This window comes from Rattus norvegicus, chromosome 8 (genome assembly GCF_021556685.1).
Source record: "Rattus norvegicus strain SHRSP/BbbUtx chromosome 8, alternate assembly SHRSP_T2T, whole genome shotgun sequence".
Taxonomy (NCBI): domain Eukaryota; kingdom Metazoa; phylum Chordata; class Mammalia; order Rodentia; family Muridae; genus Rattus; species Rattus norvegicus.
In genome coordinates, this window is record NC_141541.1 from 92,884,722 (window position 1) to 92,890,129 (window position 5,408).

The 5,408-nt window shown below is 39.5% G+C and overlaps 1 pseudogene; it reads left to right on the forward strand.

Moving 5' to 3' along the window:
* The first annotated feature begins 527 nt into the window (after window positions 1-527).
* On the forward strand, window positions 528-641 carry LOC120094530 (U2 spliceosomal RNA; annotated as a pseudogene).
* Window positions 642-5,408: the final 4,767 nt, after the last annotated feature.

Below are 5,408 nucleotides of genomic sequence, written 5' to 3' on the forward strand. Positions count from 1 at the left end.
CATGTGTCACTGTTATTACCAGTTGGGGAAGTCACATGACTTGGAAAACACCAACACAAAGCAGTTTGTTGGCTTTTCTGACGCATCATAGCACAGGGGCTCATCTCGTGGATGCTGGAATCGAATTGCTCAGGTTTTGGGTCTTCTTTCCGTGACACTATAGTTGGGTGAACCCGAGTTACTTACTATTTCATAGTTGTGTCCTCATAACATGAAGGTCATACCAGCAGCATTCGGGTTTTAGTTAATTAATATAAGGTACTTGGAAGAATGCTGGGCATGTGGTGAGCTGTCAGTGCTCAACATTAAAAAAAATTCTAGGCAATCAGGTTTTTCCTAGAATACCTTAGGTAATAAAATTGAATTAAATTGTTAATGAGGGGTTGGAGAGATGATGGGTCAGTGATTAAGAGCACTGGCTGTTCTTCCAGAGGACCCAGGTTCAATTCCCGGGACCTACATGGCAGTTGTGACCACAACTGTCAGTTACTCCAGTTCCAGGGAATCTGATGCCCTCACAGGAATGCATATTAAAAAAAGATGGTTGGATTTTTGGAACTAGGAGTTGGAATAGGAGCTTGCTCCGTCCACTCCACGCATCGACCTGGTATTGCAGTACCTCCAGGAACGGTGCACCCCCTCTGGGGAATTTAAGAAAAAAAAAAGATGGTTAATTTAATCAGTAAAATATGTAAGAGAGTTTGTCGAGAGTGATGAACCAATGCTTCTTCAGACCTTTTAGTAGCCCATTAGGACTTGTTTCTAACAATAATTCTTTGATATAATGCAATATGTAGCATATATATGTATATATATGTATATGTATATTACTTAGAACATCTCATCTATATTTTCTTTATAAGAATGATGTCAGAATTCTGATTCTTTTATTTCTAATCCATACTCATCTTGTGATGTCTGCACCACTTTTAAGTCTTTCATATTTTAGAAACCACATTACACTTTAGTCAATAGTATCTGGAAATTGTCAGTAAATATGTCTGTTTCATATTAAAATACTTTATTTTTAGGTCATAATTTGAGACCTGTTCAGTCTACTTTCAAATTACGTTTGTTGCATATAAAAGACCTAGCAAGGAGTGGGGAAAAGGAGGGAAATTTAGAAAAAGAAATGAAGTGGAAACTTAAAGAAAGTAGCAGAAAATACACTTTCCTTGGTTTCTTTAATAATGATCTAAAAAATGCTCAAGAGAGGATCTGCAAGCCCTGGGGCCTGTCTTCAATGAGTCAGCTAAGCCTTAAGAACAATGTGGGCTATATCTCATTGTACTGCCCAGTGTACTCTCAGAAGTAAGCCAGCATGGAAGGTGTAATTCTTGGTTTAGTATAGAGCTGGTTTCACGAGATCGGACTTTAAGCAAAGCATAGAAACATTGAGACTTATCACACTTAAACTTTACAACATGGATTACATAAGTCTGAATGCTGTGATCACAATAGCTTTTATTGTGAACTAACAATTATCTGAGTTTTTTTTTTTTAACCTTATGGTTATGGTGAGGTCTAAACCCAGAATAAGTCTGACTCAGTACCTGTGGTTCCTCTCAGCACTTCTCAAGCTGTCTCTCATCCTAAACCTTTTCTCCCTAAGGCTAGGCTACTGCTCCCACACCTCATCCTTATGTAAGTCAGCCTTTTTGGCACAGGCTATCTCTCTCGGTCTGTGGCTCCTCTCGCTCTTCTTCCCCCTTCTTCTCTCATGGCCTACTTTAGTCTGCTGGCCAAATTCATTCTGGACGCTTCCCTCTGCTGGCTTTCTCAGATTTACTCTAAAAATCTGCTCCACATTTTAGGAGTAGTCATTCACTCCTTCTCTTATTTCATCTTATTATTCAGTTATTTATACCAAATCATAGAAAACAGAGAGGCCAAAGTGAGGCAGCCAGTTAGTAGCCTACAAGAGATCAGTGTACCTGATAGCACAGACTGAACACACACCCAGCCTCTCCTTTATTCCGTATTTTCTTATTTACTTGTATCTCACTGATGCTGTCCTACAGGGTTGCTTTTTTTTTTTTATGAGAAGAACAGTGTTAGGTGCCCAATAGGTTCTTGATACATTTTCGTTGAATGAATGGGCATTTAATTCTTTAAAGCAACACCAGATCATGTCCATGGTGGTGGTTAAATTACCCATCAGTTTGACTAGGCTAAGAGATGACCTCAGAGCTGACTAAAAGTTGTTTTACAGTGTGTCTGTGAGATGTTTGGGGGGGTGGCTGTGTTTGTTGACCCAGTGGTGTGATTGACCTTGATCAATAATATGGACCTTTCTTGGGCTGTTGGACTACAGAAACTGCAACAATGCCATCCCCCTCCTGCTTCCTGTTCCAGCTGATTGTGGCCTGTTCAGCCTCCTTACTTTATGAGCAAATCCCATTGCATATGGTTCTGGTTCTCTGGAGAACCACAGTGCAGCCTTCCATTCAGTATTATCTTCTTCCAAGTAGAAGAAAAGAAACAGATGCGAGAGAAGATGACATCCAGGATCTAGTCAAACTTTGGATTCAAACCTGGATTTCCATTCCGTGACTTGAGCCTTTCTCCATCTACTCTAAGGATGTGTCCTCACAGATACCCTTGTGACTCCATTGGTGTAATGAAGCAGTACTAAAGGGATAAAAATCAAAGGTTTACAAATTAATGCATGTAAGGAGCTGCACGGGACAGATGTGATTTTGAGAAGCATCCCTTTTGTGTGGGGGTGAGACTCATCTTGTTCTCCTGTGCTGCTCGCTCTGCAGAGATAGACTCCATCCTGTGATTTATGCCCCTCAGCTGTGCCTCCGAGACAAGTGATTATGAAAACCCACAAACCCCACGTTTCTCATCCACATTTGTCGTGACCAGTCCTTTGAACAAAATGACAGATTTATGTGCAACTGATTACTTCTTATGCAGTTCATATTTTTGCCTTATATAGAATAAAAGACAAGACATGAGGCATATTTTCTTTGTTATCTCTTCTTTAAACTAAAAAGAAACCCTAAAAAATCTTTTATTATCTATGAGAAGAAATTAGCTTTTAGTACAATTAAGTACTGGCCTTATCCCGTGTGTTTGGCAGGGTCTGGAAACATTGTCATAAAAACTGAAGGGATCCTATAGAAATTTAGAGAGATGGGTATGCTGCCAGATGACCTCGCATGGCCCTCCACAACAAAGGATTAGATGCTTAAACCTGTCAATATTTGATATGTTACAGTGACTCTGAACATACATGCAATTGTACCTCCTTCTCCTCCTCCTCCTTTACCTGCAGAAATCTGAGAGTTCTTTATAAAGCATAGATGTAGAAAGGGTCCCCCCCTTTTACAGTGTAATATGTTTTTCCCTCCTTGTCTGGTTTTTGAAATTAATTCAATTCTATGTGACATCATTAGTGTGTGATATGAAACTTCAACTCTTCTTGAATTAATGGCCCCTGCGTTACTGTTTTAAAGGTTCTAATACAATTGCTAAATTGTGTTACAAAGAGCCTTTAAAAGGGTTTATAGACTCGTTGAGAAAGACTTGCAAGAAGTCCATAAAAAGGGCTGTAATAAGGAAATGCCCACACAGCATCCAGTGAATTACTTAGTGAGAACTTCCGTTAACGAATTTATAGTATCAAGGAAGTAAATATGCTATTTATTTTACCTGAAGCATTTTTTCAAGTAATATTTAGGTTGGATGAAAAGTTGGCATGATGAATGGGCTTTTATAGTTTCTTTCTTTATTGCATTAAAAATGTAAGCATAAACATGTGAAACGCTAAGACAAATACCACCTTATTTTAAAATGAATACATTATTAAAATAGCTGCCTGGCCAAAGACACACTCAGATGGATTTCTAAGTTACTGAGGGTCATGCCATTAGGGTGTTAAAACAGCAGTCACAGGCTGCTGCATACTTACCAGGATGGCCAAGCTTCAGAACAGTAAAGCCAAACACTGGGTAGGATATAGGTTAGGAACTCCTTTTAACTCCTGTGGGAATGATCACCATGGAGGACGGACTAGTGGTGTCTTAGGAAACACTTACATTTCTTAGTGTCTATATAAATAAAAATGTATCTCATAATCGGCTTCATTCATTCTCAGTAACAAATTTGGAGACAACAAAGAATACAACAGTAACTGAATGGTAAAACAAACAATGGTGCATTCAGGCAATGGGATGTTATTCAGCATGAGAAAGACACACACTTTCAGGCTGAGGGAAAGATCTGGAAGAAAGCGTTGTGTTACCACTCTAAAGAATCCATGGAAAAGGCTGCATCAGAGAATTCCAGCTATGTGACATTTAAGAAAACTGGAAAGACATTTAAAAGACCAGTGGTTGCCAGGGGCTGGGTTTGGGTGGGGCAGACAAGCAGATCACAGTGCAGTAAGCCACTTTATGTGACTCTCTGAAGGTGAGTTACAGGCCAGTGACAGTGCTGTGCTAATGCAGGGTCATCTATCTGCTCACTTACGAATTAAACATTATATGTGAAGTTAGTAAAAGGCTTTATAATAGGCACATTATCTGTACAAGATACACAAGAGCCGTGCTTCAGAGAGGGCATGGTGACATTTTTATGCCTATTTTAGACAGTGTCATTTGCCTTTGGCATCACATGTCCAGTGATCGCTGGGGTTTCTTTCTTGCTCGTGGTGGGGTTGAATTTCAGAGGCTGGAGAAATTTGGAGGGTGAAAGTAGATTAAGTTGACCCAGGGTCTATTCGACTTTATTCTCAGTGAAATCTTTTATTCTGCATCCAGCCAGGAGGGGGGGGAAATTTGGAAGACAAAGGCAGAATATGTATATGCATGCAAATTAAAAAAATTTGCAATAAACTTAAGATGCAAATATATGTAATTCTGACTCAAATGACGACCTGGAAGGATGCTTTCTGTAGTGTTACTTTACAAGGCAAATGATGGTGGTTGTGTTTTCGCTTTCAGGATTGGGTATACTATTGTTTGTGCAAGCCTATGGTTTTCAAAGCTATTTAAATTCTATATCCATGTATGAATTCGTTCTAATTTCCAGACGCTCTGCCTACTTCTGTTCTGTTCTTTCCATATTTCTTCCCCCTTTCTCACTGCTGAGTCCAACACAAACGGTTCCCTTTCAACACATAGTTCCTCTCATTATTTAAGATGGAAATAGGGCCGAAGAGGCATTTTCTCATGCTATTTCTAGGAGACCTCAAATTTTGCTTTGCCTCTAGGCCAGTTCCTACGGAAAACCTAACCAAAGGTTTCTGGAAAACCTAACCAGCATCTTCGGCATGTGGAGTTTTAGTTCTGTAGTCCGTTCGCCATTCTCTCCTATGAATAACAAATTAGTCGACCGTACGGTCATCCTAAGACTCCAGCAGCTAGGTTTATGGAATAACTCAACCATAATTATAAAGA